At 44.1% G+C, this 16,675-nt stretch overlaps 1 long non-coding RNA gene across 1 annotated transcript; it reads right to left on the reverse strand.

Moving 5' to 3' along the window:
- Nucleotides 1-1,210: 1,210 nt before the first annotated feature.
- On the reverse strand, nt 1,211-10,448 carry LOC144167300 (uncharacterized). Its single transcript, XR_013321934.1, has 3 exons — nt 10,322-10,448; nt 7,598-7,767; nt 1,211-1,292 (listed from the first exon to the last, which is right to left on the reverse strand). It is a non-coding gene; the product is annotated as an uncharacterized LOC144167300 (long non-coding RNA).
- Nucleotides 10,449-16,675: the final 6,227 nt, after the last annotated feature.

Raw genomic sequence — 16,675 nt, forward strand, 5'->3', positions numbered from 1 at the left:
CTAATGTCCGTTCGCATCCATCCGTGCACACACCACCATCAAGCTAAAACCAAGCGAAATTCGATTTGAGCCGTGAGTTGCAGTTTCATTTAGGGAATAATCAAAGCGCAATTCATGGCTCAAATCGAATGACGGTCGGGGCGAAAATCGCATGTCAAAGGGGCGCAACTTGCATGTCATTTCGAGTCCCTCTACACCGAACCCTCGCCATCATTCACGGAGTGCAGATGCTGGCATGTTTCGTTCGTGTAACCCTCGATCATTGTGTTTATTTGTTTGTTTATTTATTCAGGGGTTGTTAATTTTTCTGCAGTGCATTTTCGACGCGACATACGTCATCAGTGAGATATCGAAAGCTTCGCTGTAATATTCAACACCATATATGCTCATGGTGCAGGATGGACGTTCCAATGGGATCATCGCACAGCCTCATGCGATCTGACTGTCCTGCTCCGTGGTGGGGTGGTTTGGGTATGTGTGGCACACGGAAAGTCAGATGCCTAGGAGGCGAGGGAAAATGAACAGCCTTATCCTTGCCAGCTAGAGTGAAACTCTAGTCCTCTAAGGTTCAGTTTGTTACCTAAGATATGTGCTGAAGCACAAATTACGAAAAAATGTATTTTGCTTTGTGCTTTCGTTCTACTCCAGCTAGCTTTTCTATTATTCCATCTTGACAGTAGCAAAATAACCAATTTTTTTGGTTCGTAATGTTCCCCTTTTTGTTCTTTACGTGCCTTGTTTTCTGCATATAAGTGGTGTTATCAGTTATTGTCCACTGTTATATAGTATAAGTGCATTTGCTGCTCTAGTTACGGTGTCAATACAACCCAGTCAACGTTTGCAAACAAATACGTCCATAAAAGGCGTACAGCCTTTCGCATGATTGAGAGATGCAAGAGGTGCATATAATAGGTTCCTATGATAAACGTCCGTGTGTACGTTGTAATCGGTGTGGGTATTAACTGAGCAGTTTTTTCAAGAGTTTGCACTGACGGCACTCGTTTTCTATCGTGGGTACGACTGACATTTTTATGCCGGTAGTTTATGGGACCTTCATTTTTCTCAAAGATGTACGGGTTCACGAATCGTATTTTTTTATTAAAACATTTTAACTGCATTCTAGAAGCCCTTCAGCGTGTACGAGAACGGAAATGTTGATTCAATAAAGGAATGAAAATATTACAATGCATATTTAGGATGCACACTTACCGGGAAACAATGTGGAGTTCATCCAGTTATATTTGCCGTCCTGGTCCTGATGATAAAATTTCATATCTACCAGTGCGTTAGCCCTGGAGTAGGTAGAGCCGAACGTGAGAATAGTGTTTTTCCGGTTTCATTGCAGGTTGCATTGCAAAATTCGAACTCTAACCGAAAGGTTGTTTTATTGCGGCCTCTTGTCACATGACTGCATTTAAAAACCAGCGCTACGACGGGACGAAGAACGGAACGTGCCATGGCGGCTAGGCTGTTCTGTAGAGATTGGTGACCAATAGCATATATTAGGGCGGATATCCGCTCACTCGGATATCTACAACAGACTGACCGCTTTGGGGGCACATCCCTTTGGCGGCCTTTTCTGGGCTGAGCGGCGTTGTCGGCGTGACCAACTAAACGATGCCAAGACCGAATACCGCAAGAATGCAAGGGAGGACAGTGTTGTGATGACCGAATAGTCAAAGAAGGCAAAGGAAGAGCTTGTCAAGAAATGGTGAGGGTAGGGCGGTTCGCCGTGGTGGCGCGAGCGCTCTCTGAAGGGCAGTATGCTGTGCCCGCACAAGACGCTCGTCTGCGCGACGCTCGCAGAAAGGTGAGGGGGTCGTGCCAGTGACGATGGTGTGCGTTCCCTGGCTAAAACGCGGGTCACGGTTCGTTACTGAGGCACACTTCGCGCCGCCGACGCAGAGGCCCATCATCGCTGCCGTAGAAGGAACCCACCCGAGAGTGATGCCTCAGCACACTGCTGCGCCCAAATATCGCATTAGGGAGCATCGTAATCGCCAGCCAAGTTTTTTCTATAAACATCAAAGACATTTACTATTTGTTGCCGCACGAAGCTTTCAGCGGAGAAATCCCAGCGAGACAAGGAAGTCACCGTACGCGGGCCTCAACTCAGGCATATCCTCTGCTCACGCATAAGATTTCACGGTTGAGCGGATATCCGCCCTAATGGATGATATTGGTCACCAATCTCTACAGAACTTCCAAGCCGCCATGCCACTGCCACATGCGGTTCTGCGTCGGCGACATTTTAAAGCAAAGCATTCTACTTCTGCCAGCCAGCGGTCCTTTTGTGGCGTGCGGGATAAGAAACTCCCAACGTGGCTGTAGAGTGAAGGGCAGGTTTTCACTCACAGAGCACAGTGTAGATGGCGCGGCGAATTCACCCAGTGTGCCCTTGCGCTCACGCCGTCGGGCGCATCTGCGCGACCCGGATTTGTCTTCTGCTTTAGCGGCCGTTCTTTTGGCCTGTATAGGCGCAGCTCCGCGTCCAATGCGCGCTTCCTTAGTACGGCTTGGTTATATTATTCGACAGCAACTCCTGAGTAACCCGGACACTACGGAATAAAGTGGTAATACTGCAAAGATACGTAAAAATGGTTTGCAGGGCCCGAAAACAAAACGTAGAGACGACATACAGACATCTGGCCGCTAGAGAAACGCTACCTTTTTCGCACTCCGAGCAACGAACCGGGCTCCACTTCCTAAATTGTTGAATACCAATTCAATTGTGTTTTCCCAGGTATAAAAAATGCCAAATAAGACACTGGTTGTGATAAGTAGCGATTATAACAGTTCCCGCAGCTTTCTCGCAATTCTCAAACTTTTTAAACTAATTTGAATCGGTATAAATGTGAATCACTAAGCTCAAACGCCCCATTATTTCGGTGTCCACTCTTGTGTCTCGAGGTGATGTAGCCCCGAGCTAGCACATCGGGATGGCTGGGTTCGTTTGTCTCACCCTTCGAACAACGCGCCTCGCCGTTTTCTTTCTGTCGACGCACGTCCGGGCTACAGCGACTGCGTCCGACGCTCTAGCCAGGCCGTGGCCGACGCTTGTACGTTCGGGACGCCACTCGTGCGAATTCTATGTAACCCCAGGCACAATCAACGGTTTCACTCTTTTGTAGAGCCACGTGTGTGAACTGAAGTGGCCTCGCATGGACAGTTGTTGTGGGTGTCGTTTGCAGCTTTGCTTTACAACCATCTTCACAGCGTGGATTGGAGCCAAGTTCTTCCTTAAAGCTCCTGCATACTGGTCTCGACTGCAAACCGAAGAGCACCGGTAGCCGTTATGCAGAACAAGCTAGTTTTAATAATTTCGGCCTCGCGTAGAAGACGGCGCAGCGACGTGACAGGTGGTGAGCGTTAAGAGGCGCGCGCCGAGTACTTCGCTAATCCGCGAAGGAAGGTTATCTTAATACTGCAGCGGATATTTATTTTACGCTTTCGCAAGTAGCCCAAATGACGATTTAAAGTGCAGTATGCGTTCATAATACTCGCTCATTTCTTGTGTATGCAAATTTGTTAAGCTAGCGGTGACATGCTGGCGCAACAGCTACATGACCTACTTCCCGGCGGTCACTAAGCCCACACACCCAATAGCTACACGGTCGGTTTCTCCGTCGTGTGCATACCACTATACGGTCGTAGAGGAGGGTATTGGCAAGTACAGAAATGTTTAATTCAAGAGTGGTACTGCGACCGCAATAGAAAAATTTTTTGTACTTTTTGGACTCTCTTTGATTTTCTCAATATGCATTTTTAAGAAACCCATTGCGCCCAGAAAACGGGTGCTTTAATTGCCGCGTGGGCCACTCCGGTGTAGAGTGAACATTTACTAGCACACTGTGACAACAACAGTACAGCACGTCTGCCTGGCAGTAAAACTTCGCGCCTTCAAATATGTTTAGAAATTTTTGTTGTGTTCAAGCAGTCAACAGCTTCTCACCACCAAGAACAAGCGAAATGGGTAATGGGATTACTCAAATCAGTACTTGTTGACTTCCAGTACAAGATCGAGAATTCAGGCGATGGTTCCAGCAAACTTTCTGACTAAGAGCTGACCTTGCACCCAGAATACATGCGTTGGAGATACTCTTCCGGCGCTAAACAGAATCCACCGCAACTTAAGCATGCGCATTCCTAAATCATCAATAAGAGAATTGCTATCACAAATCTAAGAATTGTCCTTAACAGGTTTCTCGCACATTATAACTGGCGCAACAACGAATTTCTTTGCTCCTATTATCACCAGCTCTTGAAAACATGACAAAAGCATTTGCCGATCTCAAGAGCGCTACAACAGCGCTAGCAGGAATAGGGTCAGACTTTGCCGCCCGGCTGGAAACCATGGAATGCATACTTGAAAACTTAAATGTTGTACTAGCTACAACTGACATTCGAAATACTGTTACAGGGGACGTTAAAGTGGAGCCCACCGCCATCAACTCGTGTTTGAAATTAAGCACACGTCACCGAGAGGCACTTTAATGTGTTATCGAGCTACCGATAATCCCTCTGAGACGTAGGTCGACCCTGAAAGCTACATCAGGAGCCTTCCTGTGTTTTTGTTTATTTTACTTCTCAAAGGGGTATATTTTTAGAGCACATAGGTTAAGCTATCTGCGGGAAATAAGACTCAACAAATTGTGACCAAATGTTTATCTTTTAACACAAACGCCACACTCTCTCCCTAAAATGCAAACAAAACCGCGCAGATATTTCTCTGAGTGAAGACTTCTGCAAATTATTTTATATATGGGAAAGCAAGTAGGCAAGCTTTTAAAAGCATACCTGTTTAGGCTGAGGCAAATCCGTCCGACGTATTCAGCGTAGACAGAAAACCTTCTGCGCGCGTGAGCGTCTGTTTCGCAGAAACCGCCCGGCCTCCCCGGAACGAGGCGCTGGGCTCAATGGCTTTAGCAAAACAATACACCGAGCACACGTGGGCGCGTTCCTGACGGCGACCTCCCGGCATCGTCCTAGCTGAGCTTACGCCCCTTGATGGTGCTTCCGCCTTCAGAGTCGTCGTCGTGTAGTGACCGGCGCGCCACGGGTCCGCCGCGCTGACCAAAATGACGACGAATCTGTTAAGCCATTCCTTCAGAGTCAACATTTGGACACAGCCACCGGACCAGATTGCGAAGAAGTGGGGGTCTACCGAGGTGAGGACGCGGTACAAGAAACTTTGTCCAACATGGCTGTGCTGCCGGAAGACGGTGACGAAAGGGATGACAACGATGGCTGCTGAGTAAAATATGACTGTACATACTTTAATAGTCTAAGCTTTAGAGTGTCGTCCAAAAGGGCTTGAGCTGCTCGGGGCCGGCTGCTCTCTTTCTCTCTCCCCTGGTATTCGCTGTCAGTGAGGGGATAAGCTAGATCGACCCAAGCACTGCTATTCCTTCAGCCTTGCACCACTAGCGCAGGCTGCGCCAATTTTTATTGCGCTACAACAAAGTTGGGATAAATAAAGAAACACTCCAAATACTGCGCAGTAACCTACACGGTTCACGTGGTTGATAATTCCCGTTATGCGCGCCTTCCTACTGCCGCTCAGACTTGTCAAAGCAATGGGGCTAACGCAAGCAGCCCCTTTTCGAAATAATCGTTACAAGCTCATTCCCAATCCCATCTAATCAATCTCTTGTTCCTTTATCGTAACAGTGAAAGCGTCATGAATAAGCGCGAAACCATTTCTTTCGCCATCGGTTCATGTTTTGCCAAAAACATCATTTTAAAAGAAAGATGGCTTTGGGAAAGAATAAAATGTAGGGAAATGTTTTGCTGTGAATTGGTTAACACGATCGACATGTCGTTATGACCGCTACGTCCATGCCGGCAGGCGTGGATTGAACGCTGTCATACACGTGTTCATTACTTCTGCAGTAGCAGTGACGTTACCCTTGAAAATTGCTGTTGTCCCCATGGTTTATATTGTTCGAAGCAACAACTCTGTGGATGTTGTCGATGATCAGCTATCTTCCCTCCTTTTCATCCGGCATTAAAATGTTCTTTATTTACTGATTGTACGTTGGCCCGATTCGCCCTCCTTTCTTTAGGGGATTTTAATCATCCAAGTGTAGACACTTTATAGGTGTCATCATTTCTGAACTAATGAGATCACCATCATCAGTGCCCGTATTCGCGTGAGCAGCTATATCTGGAGCTGCTTCTTCTTCATTTCAACGCCATCTTTGTATATAGAACCACCACGGCATCACCGGGACGTCGCGGCCGTTGGTCTTTCCTCTTATTTTATATGGTCCTGAAACTCATAATGAAGGTCCTCCTGCGACTCAAGGTTAACTGAACTGTGGCCTACTTGAAGAAGAAAGACCCCTCGATGCCGATGACGCACCCCTATGATAGAAAGAGCCACGGTTGTGCTACCCGAAAGCCGACCGACGTAATGGCCAGATGAGACGATGATGCACCTTAAGTAATTCGCAAATATTGACACATTGTGTGCCATTTATTTTTCAACGTTAAAATATCTGCGATTTCTCTCAGTGCTTAAAAAAATAGGCTTTGAAATGTCTTTGTCGTAGACTTTCTTCTGATAATAAAGATAACAATAAAAGTACCTTTTAAGGCATGTGTTTATAGCAGATGTATTTAATACAGTTATCTGACGTACCACCGGACAAGAACACTTAAGCCAAAAGACACGCCTACAGCATATGAGTTACAAATTAGATTAGGGGAAGTCTCGATTAGACTGGAGAAGAACGTATAACAGTATGACAGCTCCAATTGATACGTTTGCTAATGAAGCAAGTGAACATTTTGTTTGCTTAACACAGATGGGTCCAGGGTATTGGGATATGGTCGCAAGAACCGACAGGCATTTGCTACTTGTACATAATTTGCGGAACACTGGAAAAGTGTGAAATTGGGACGGCTTCTAGGCATAGCATAAAATGGACACCCGAAAAGAAGTGACGAGTATGAGAAACGACCACAAGCGTTCTTTGCCATGTCTTCTTCTGCTGTGCCCACGGTATGAGCTGTCTACAAGAATGACTCAAGTTCTGCTAAAATTAGGAAGACTTAAAAACTGTTTTGGCCACCCTTGGTACATTAACGTGCCTTCCTCCACGTTATTTCGATTGAGAAATGTCCGTACTTAGCTAGTTTTAGAATGAGACGTCAGCATCAATTGAACCAATTGCACTGAATTTTTACCCCTTTCTCTAAAGAACTTCAGTGATATGACCAGCTGATATAAATATTACACCATTGGCCGGTGCGTCGAGGCCAAAGGTTCCGGGCCGAATGCAGGCAGTCGCTCTTTTTTAGTATTAATACAGATGGTTCCAACATTTTGGGATCTAGAGCAATAAATTTGGAACTCAGCACAATTATTTGTTTAGAATTGCTATATAAGAAATTGTTTGTTGCTGTGCAGCAATGACGAGAAATGTAATGTTTTATGCTGTGTTTTGACAAACTAAAACTGTTCCACGGGAAGAATAAACGTGAACAGTAATTCACGAATTAGGAAGAGTATTTTACACTTCAAAGGTTCAGCCTTTGAGCCTCTTATAGTGCGTTGAGTATAAAAGAAAAAAAAGAAAAACGACTTGCGTACGTTGGGTATTCAGCCGTCAAGTTGACATAGAAAAAGTGTCTCTGCAGCTCGTGATCTTCTAAAGGATATGCTGTTATTCCAGTCATTGGACAAAGCGATTGGTTGGCACCACCGGAAGGAGTGTACGATCGATTCGTCATCACGAACCTTGAATTATTTTTGCTGAAAAGCTGTAGAAAGATAAGTAGTTTTAGGCTAGTAAAATCAGTCGTCTAGAGCAAGGTGTTAAGGACATTAGGACTTCAGCAGGGTGAAAAAGGTATGCAAGCCAGTTTTTTTTTAAATCTCGTGCGTGAAATATTTGTGCTACATTTTATCTGTTAACAACCACATAGGCCCAAGAAAATAATTGAAAGGTTTGTCAACTGCTTCGGCTCACCCGTCGAAGAAATTCGCAAAAAGTCTTAACTGCCATAGCTTTCATAATTCTCCCAAAATGATGCAGACATATTCGCAAAATATACTTTAATACGTTCCTAGTAAGAAACTTCAAGACATGATAAAATAGGATGGCCTTGTCTAGGATAAATATATCAAGCCAGATCATATTCATCGAGGCACTAATTCTTTATTTAGCTCTAGGCGTTCATCTCGGACCTTTCACTTTGAACGTCGGCAGAAAGACGATCGGGGATATTATTTTTGAATAATGCCATTATGAGTGATATTTTGTGCTGATGACTGTTTCTTAAGTGTAAAGGATGGGGAGATATGTGAAAGTAACCTCCTGTAAAGTGCCGGCAAAACCGAAACTGTCACAATTTTCTGTTGCAGTCATTTAAAATGTTGGCTTTTAACCCATTTACCACCACAGTAAATCAGGCGAAAGTAGCTCTGATAAGATTTCGGACCAATAAAAATACCGATAGCACTATTTCATAATTTTTTTTATAAACAGCAGGCTGGATATATGTATGAACTTAGTTACGGAGGAACACAGCCAGCTCTTGCATGTGACGAGAATTCTCTGTCCGCATTGTTACAATTCACAGTTAGGTTTACCACTGTAAACAACCACGTACGGGTAACACGAATTCAATATTGAATTCCATCGCCCCTCTTTTCACAGAGAAACACCTGAAATGTTTGCTTCAAATCGAATTGATGTGTAATTAGACAGGGGGCTGGAATTTTGTGGTCTGCTGCTTACAGGTGCCTGCAATGTTCGCTCTAAATCAAATTGATGTACACGTAGACAGCTGCAATTTAAGGTTCTGCTGCTTATGTGTATTAACTAAGTGGTAAATTTATTTTTGGAAGTTACCCGAGGAACAAAATCGCGACGTCATTTTAGGGAAAAAAGTACGAGGTGCAACGAAGGAAGCTGGTCGCTAAGTCAATTGGTCGTCGTTGATGCAGCACAAAAAAGTGAATGAATGGCCAACCGAATATCTTACTGAGGTGGGCTCATCTGCAAATCAGATTTTGCCGAAGCTGGTAGTAAGGAACCAACCGCTTGGTTGTTTCAGCGCAGTTTAAAAGCAGAATTTGCCTTGACATTTGTATCAGTGGCCTACAGACCTTCTCAACGGAATGATATTAAAATTTCGAAAAAAAGATATCAGGAATAAAGGTTACATTGTTTGTGAACATAAAAACTTAACCTGCCGCTATAAATCCCCAAATATGAATACACCGCGCTAAGGAAGAAACAGCAACATTTGAGGCGCACTTTTCTGGCGCGTAGAAATCTTTACGTGAGTATCGGCACTGTAGGAGTACGTGACGTTGATGCTTAGCTTATCGCCATTGCGTTTACATTGATTTCATCATTTCAACCCCTTCCCATACATTTCTCGAGTGTGTCAAGGGCTTTTAAGGCGGAATACCTTCAGGGTGTTCCGCCTGAAAATCCCTGAGCCCGTCGTTATCTTCAAAAGCTACCGAAGACCGCTCGGAGATAAGAGGGTGGGCACCTTGTTAGAACGAACGATATTTAACGGGAGCAAAAAAGAGGAACAGCTGTCGTGCGTGCGTAGTGCAGGATTGCCGCCATGCTCGCAAGCACTGCTCCCGCAGCTGTTCTTGTATGTACGCCTACTTTCCCTGCAGCCTCCACCGATACAAATAAGTAGGCTCATAGTTACCAAAAAAGAATACGGTGGCAAGAGTATACATGTGGTGCTCTAAAACAACAGGGCCTGAGTTACTCTTTTATAGGATACTTGTAAACTAGGAAGGCTGTGATTCTTTGCGGCTAATATCATCTAGATTTTTTTTTCTTTTGTTAAATAGACGCGAGCATAGAAAATTCTTTATTACATTACAGCCCCCCTCGAGGGTTTACCTGAGAAGCATAGGTGAGTTACAAATTCAATTATAATTGAAAACATTCATTCATCACATTGCAAAAAGTATTTTAAGCAAATCTCTGAGCTGCAATGGAATTAAAAAAGTTATTGGACCGTTCCATTCGGAGGCTTCAATATGTGATGAACACAAAACAGCGTTCTACGGCCGGTACCAATGCTGTACATTATACCCAAGCGTATCCGTTTGTAGTTTTACTCCAACGACGAATGTACTTTTACTCACACGACGAATTTGGTATCTTTTAGGCAATCGACGGTGTGATATGAATTTATAGTTATAAGAGACATAAAATATTGTTCACGCTTTTGATAACAGAACGGTAATTGTTTCATCTGAATGATCGGAAGTTGTAGCTCAAGTACCGACCATAAACACTATAATACAAGAGTTCAGATATCTTTTTGTACTTACCGTATATCCATCTATTTTGGTTTTCCATGTCCCAAACTGACACGTCTTCTCTTGAGTCGCCCATACAAAAGTTACGAGCATATACATAAAAATAACGAAGCGAAACATTTTGGAGCAGTGTCGCCAAGGCTGCAACAAATACGGGGTGGTTCTTCAGCTGACTGGCTTTTAACCAATAAGTATTTGGTCGTGACCTTCTAACTGTCTACTTCGCAGAAGTACTGCTTTTTGCTTTGACGTAAATTTACTTTAAAACCAAAAGAAATCTGCCCTCTGACGTCAAGCGTTTCCTAAAGAATGTCTTTAAAATATTTTACAAGAAAAGACAGCTGCACTACGATAGCCTAAAACTGCGATCACACGATCACATTATTATTATGCCGGTCAAGACACTCAAAGAGCATCGCCTTTTTGTTTACTGCTACCGGCCACCCTCTGGGGAAACATTAAAATGACCTAAAGAAAATATTGAGGATACACAGTTCTACCCCTATGCGGAAAATAAGCAAAAGGTGGCCTTTAGGAGTTTTTTCGGCTTAATATAGGAATGTACCGCTTGTTTTGAAAACCCAACCGCACATCCAATCCAACCGTTATCTGCCCCTTAGCGCAGGTGCTGCAGAATCTATGAAAAAAGTAGCTCTTAGTGCCACTTATTATTTTGAGAGATGAAGCCTACAGGAGAAGAAAGGGAAGGAAAATATTGAGGCACACCATAATAAATATTCGAACACCTTAGCAATCAGATTCGGAGACTGAGGAAACTGTAATGCTAGTGTTCCTCATTAGCTGTAGCTCGGTTTTTCTTAGGTCTAGACCTTCTTAAGAGAAGGATAGTTAATTATCAAAGCCTTTTGCATGCGAACTCATTTAAATGGAAATCCAGACTTCACCCTCCAAAATTCAAAAATCCAAATCGCCAAAGCCCCGAGCCGAAGCCCACATTAACGCAGCCAAAGTCAAAAGTCAATTTCCACGCTATGAAAGGAACTGGAAGGATAACTCACAGGAATGCGTGGATAGTGCGTTTGGAGAGGCTCCAGTTTATTAGCGCAAGGGGCCCAGTTTCTGTTCCCACTACGGGAAGCGTTTCTTTATTTAAGGTGCACACTCCGATTACCGTCCTGTGAGCTGCTTTCCTCCTTGCCATTTTCTTTCTTACTTGTTGGCATAGCATTTTCCCCCTCTGCACTTTGCCCAGTGGATAGCGGTAGCGTTCGGCACGGCGCGAGATCAAGCGTAAACAGCTCCGGTGTTAAAAGGAAGATATTGAGTTAGAGTAAAAGCTCTATATCTGCCTACAAGAGAGGCTGCTTTTCCAAATCATTTTCACTATATAGCACAATGCCTTCTGAAAAATGGTCATACTTGACAGAAAGCCGTCATCTTGCGTATTCTGTGCCTGGCGTTTGTCAATTTCGGCGCTCTTTTGAGGAATCCTGCAATAGTGTACCTAAACTGATTACAAAAACAAAAGTGAATATTTTCCGCAACCGAGATTTTATGTCATTTATTGTGTTATCACAAAAGTTCGCTCTGGGGATATAAATCATGCGTTTGATAGGGGGAACGCTTATTTATTTTTGCGATTTGTGCCTTAATTTAACCATCATACAATTCCAATTAAAGTTCACCTTCGGAAACAAAATAAAGATAAAAGTGCCTTAGTTCTTCTTAAAAATCGGGAACCAAGACGTTGCTGTGCCTTCTACTAACTCTTTTAAAATAAAGATTTACGCCTACTTAGCAACATTTTCATTTTGTTACTGGTTGCTTTGAACACCTTTTCCTGTTTCGGCAAAGTTTCTTGCGTAAGAGCACTAGAAAACAAAGTAGTATAATTTCACAGGGCTGCGCAATCTTTCCTGAGCAAGTTGCAGTGAAAAAAAAAAGACTGCTCAGGTTGATTTCCCCTGAGAGTATAATATACGTACTGACGAGGAGAAAATACAATTTGGATTTCCTAATTGGTATTTCTATAAATATCAGTGGACGCCCTTTTTATTTATTAAACACTAAATGATTTTTACTCAGCCACAAGGCAAACATATATCCTCCAGCTCAAACACACAAAAAGCCCCGATTTTGTTAACATAGTTTAATTTCCACCCATAGAATTATACACTTGACTCAAAGCGAGTGAACCAAACATCCGAGATATCGATTTTAGGCGTTCCAGCTTGTTATTTGCCAGTACATAATTAGGAACAATCTGTACGTGGGCAAGAATCAAAAGCAGCCTTTCGCGTAATGTTAAATTCCAGAAACATACTGTCTATGCCAAAGTTAAACGCAGTTTCAAAGCTCCGCTGGAGAGGCGGCCCGCGTGGCGGTCACGAGAACTAGCGGCGCTGCAGTCAAGTCTTGCGTTACTCTAGGCGCGTCGTCTGCTTCGGCGGCGAGCCGCCGCTGCAGCCGACAGCTGCGGGCCGCCGCGCAGACGTACCGCGGCAGCTTTCTAGTAGTGCTATTGCTAAACTTAAACATCGATCATATTTCCTGTAGACTAGCTTAAACGCCTTTGTCCTTCTAGTCGACATTACCGCATCACATTTGTGCACTTTTTAAGTGGAAATGCGTTGGGCGCCTGTATGCACTGACCTGCAGGCGCACGCAGCTCTTTGGCTAGCAAAGAACCGACGGTCAGCCTATATTTTAACTGTCTGCATTGCGTTTAACTTCACGTACGATAGTTTCCAAGCCAATTACCCTTTTCAGCGTAGTTTTTAAAACTACGGCACCATTTTACCTCGACCAAAAACGACCCAACGAGTTTGTGAAAACAGTGTCTTTATACGTGCACGCCGCAGTACGACAGTTTTTCTGAATCTCGTCGGTTCGAGGCCCCGTTAACGAGCTTCTGATGTAGAGTTCATATGCTAAACTTTTATATCTACCGGGCTGGTCCCACCTTATCTCGCCTTTGTGCACTCTGTGGTGCATACGAGCATTAGATCACCAAAGATGAAAGTGAGCTTAGCAGCTATGACACTCAGTTCATCTGTGACAAACGCACTCTAATTTTTTGAGTACACATTACAGTTGGACCCGCAATTTTAAAGTGCTCATGGTACGCCTAAATTCATCAGGATGTTTGACCGCCATTTTGATGACTTGAACTCAGGAAATCTGTTCAGCTGGTCGTACTAGAGACCTCTCCGAAATACGAATCATTCTTCAATGAAGACTTTTTTTTGAAAAGGCTGAATTGTACATAACATGACGCAAGGATGCACAAAAAAATCAGTGTTTGAGGGCCAAAGAAAAATGTATTTGAAGGACTCCTTATATGTATTCACGGTGTCAGCACCTTTTGATGGGTTTGTGGCGACGTGTAGCTGCCGAATTCGATCACGCTCAAGATGTCTCAATACCACATCGAAACATATTTTGGTTGAGAGAAAAGGAAAGGACGGCTAAAACAACAGGCCTATTGCGTGTCAATTGACAACTGCCCACAAGCCTATTTTTATTAGAACAGAAGTGGCATCATCAGATACTGGAAAATGCTCTCGCGATATTGTTACTGATCCCTGTCCATCAGGTGACGTAAGCCTCGTCGAGTCGCCAACAACTTTCGCATCGTTAAGAAAATCATTGCTGTTGCGGGTACCTAATGATGATCACTATAACACCCAGAGGGTCGACTTTTACAAAAGCCTTTCGCTTGTTCTCAGTGCACGGTAGTGCCATATATAGCAGTATTTGGGGCACGGAAAGTATATGGAGGCACATCCCGCAATGAATACTGCACTACAGTGATGTCCACTGAGCTGCCAGAAGTCGTTGCTGCGAAAACAACGGTGATCTTGTTGCTATATCTAAATACCTCTTGAAATTGCACCGCGCCGTGGAAAAGCGGTTTCGTGTTCTACAGATTTAATGCAAGGGTAAATGTTCTGCGCGTTTAATGCAGCCGCTATATGCAAATAGTGAGCGCCTATAGCGGAGAAGCTCACAGTATTGTCTGAACAATTATTCCTTGCAGAGTTAGAGCCTCATCTGTTGAACTGCGATGCATTCGACAATAACATTTAAGTTTTGTCGAACAAGATTGCCAACGTGTATTGAAGAATCAGGTTCAGTCCGTTCCGACTGAAATCAACCGGCAAAACTTGCACGCACAACGGTGTATGAACACAGCAGACAAAGACAATTATTTCGTAAAATCTGCAAACGAAAGATCAGAACCAGCATTGAATGAACCTTGCTAGATAGTATGTCTTCGTATTTTTTGCGGTTTTTAGGTGCGTGCGTTTTGTATAAGTTGCCTGATAGCCTACGTTGTAATAAATCAAGCAGTTTTTTTAATTGGTTACTCTTTTATAAAGTGTGACTTTTTTCGTTTAAAATTTTGTAAGCCCGGGAGTGAGTAAAAATTCGTCTACCGTTTGTTGCTTCTTCCATCCGCCTCTCTTCTGGAACGTTTCAAGGGAATATGCCTTACACCGTTAACGGCAGAATGCGTATACTCGCCTAAATGAAATCGCGTCCGGCTCATATGTAATTCTGTAAACCGCTGCATTGTGCAGTGCCTTCGGGAGGCAGTAATCTGTTGTTTTAGCCGCACTTTCCTTTTTACGCTACCAAAAATGTTTCGATGTGGTACTGAGACATCTTGAGCGTGAGCGAATTCTGCAGCTCCCCGACGCCACAAACCCATAAAAAGGTGCTGACACCGTGCATACATATAAGGAGTCTTGCAAATACAGTGTTCTTGGGGCTCTCAAACACTGCTGTTTTTGTGAATCCTTGCGTCGTGTTTTGTACAATTCAGCTTTTTCACAAAAAGTCTTTAGTGTAGCGTGATTCGCTTTCGGAGAGGTGTCTTGTATGACCAGATGAACGGATTTCTTGAGTTCAAGACATCAAAATGGCCGTCAAAGATTGTTATGAATACAGGCGTACCATGAGCACCTTTAAATTGCGTATCCAACTTTAGTGTGAACTCATAAAATGTGAGTGCGTTTGTCACAGATGAACTGAGTGTCAGAACTGTGAAGCGAACTTTCATCTTTGGTGATATAATGTTCGTATGCACCGCAGAGTGCACGAAGGCGAGATGAGGTGGGACCAGCCCGGTGACTATAAAAGTTTAGCATAGGAACTCTACATCGGAACATGGTTAATGGGACCTCGAACCGACGAGATTCAGAACAACTCTCGTACTGCGGCGTGCACTTATAAAGACACTGCTTTCACAAACTCGTTGGGTCGTTCTTGGTCGAGGTAAGATGGCGCAGTAGTTATAAAAACAACGCTGAAAGGGGTGATTGGCTTGGAATTTACCGTACATGAAGTTAAACGCAATATAGACAGTTAAAATATAGGCCGACCGTCGATTCTTTGCTAACCAAAGAGCTGCGTGGGCGTGCAGGTCAGTGCATACAGGCGATCCAACGCATTTCCACCTAAACAGTGCACAAATGTGATGTGGTAACGTCGACTAGAAGGACGAAGACGTTTAAGCTAGTCGGCTGGAAAGATGATCAATGTTTAGGTTTACCAATAGCACAACTAGAAAGCTGCCCTGGTTTGTCTGCGCGGCGGCCCGCTGCGGTCGGCTGCAGCGGCGGGCCGCCGCCGAAGCAGACGACGCGCCGAGAGTAGCGCAAGACTCTACTGCAGCGCCGCTAGTTCTCGCGACCGCTATTCGGCCCACCCTCCTCAGCTGGCGGGGATGCGGAGCTCCGAAATTCAGCTTATTCTAGTAAAGTTTGTCTATGCGAGCTGCACTGCTCGCAACCCTCTGAAACGTATCAGTCCTCTACTGCCATTAATTCACCACCACTTCGTTGTCTTATACATTGTTCGTTGAACACTGATATTCTTTCTATAAGCATAAGTAAACACACACCAAATGTCAAAGACGAGACATTGGACCTGTCTGGTTCGAGATTATAGTGTTGCCTAGACCACCACGAACCGTGCTACAAGACGAATGCATCATCGTAGCGCTTACCTATTCTGTGCGACACTTGCCCCATTGGACCATCAAACCATCATGATTAGAGACGATTTAATACACTAACGTAACCACGAGCATACCATTGCAGTCGCATGGCCGGAAACACCTGCACACACTGTTTTGTCAGGATTTCGTATGTCTTCATCACCGCCATCGTCATCAAATACTCTTTAGTCTAGTCATGAGCTCATGCCGAAGCAGAAGTGGATGTCGCACGGACTTGGCCACTGCTTTGACGCTACATCACATTGCAGCCAGTACCTGACAGGAAAGCCAACCCTTTTAGCCTCCAACGAACGAGGTTCAACATATAGCCTGGGAATGTTTTGGTGAAGAGTTTTCTTTAATTCCTATACTTGTTCATGCTTCTCACCATTTTGGCATGG

The sequence above is a fragment of the Haemaphysalis longicornis genome, unplaced genomic scaffold (assembly GCF_048455015.1).
Source record: "Haemaphysalis longicornis isolate Haplotype H1 unplaced genomic scaffold, Haemaphysalis longicornis Haplotype H1 scaffold_2, whole genome shotgun sequence".
Taxonomy (NCBI): Eukaryota; Metazoa; Arthropoda; class Arachnida; order Ixodida; family Ixodidae; genus Haemaphysalis; species Haemaphysalis longicornis.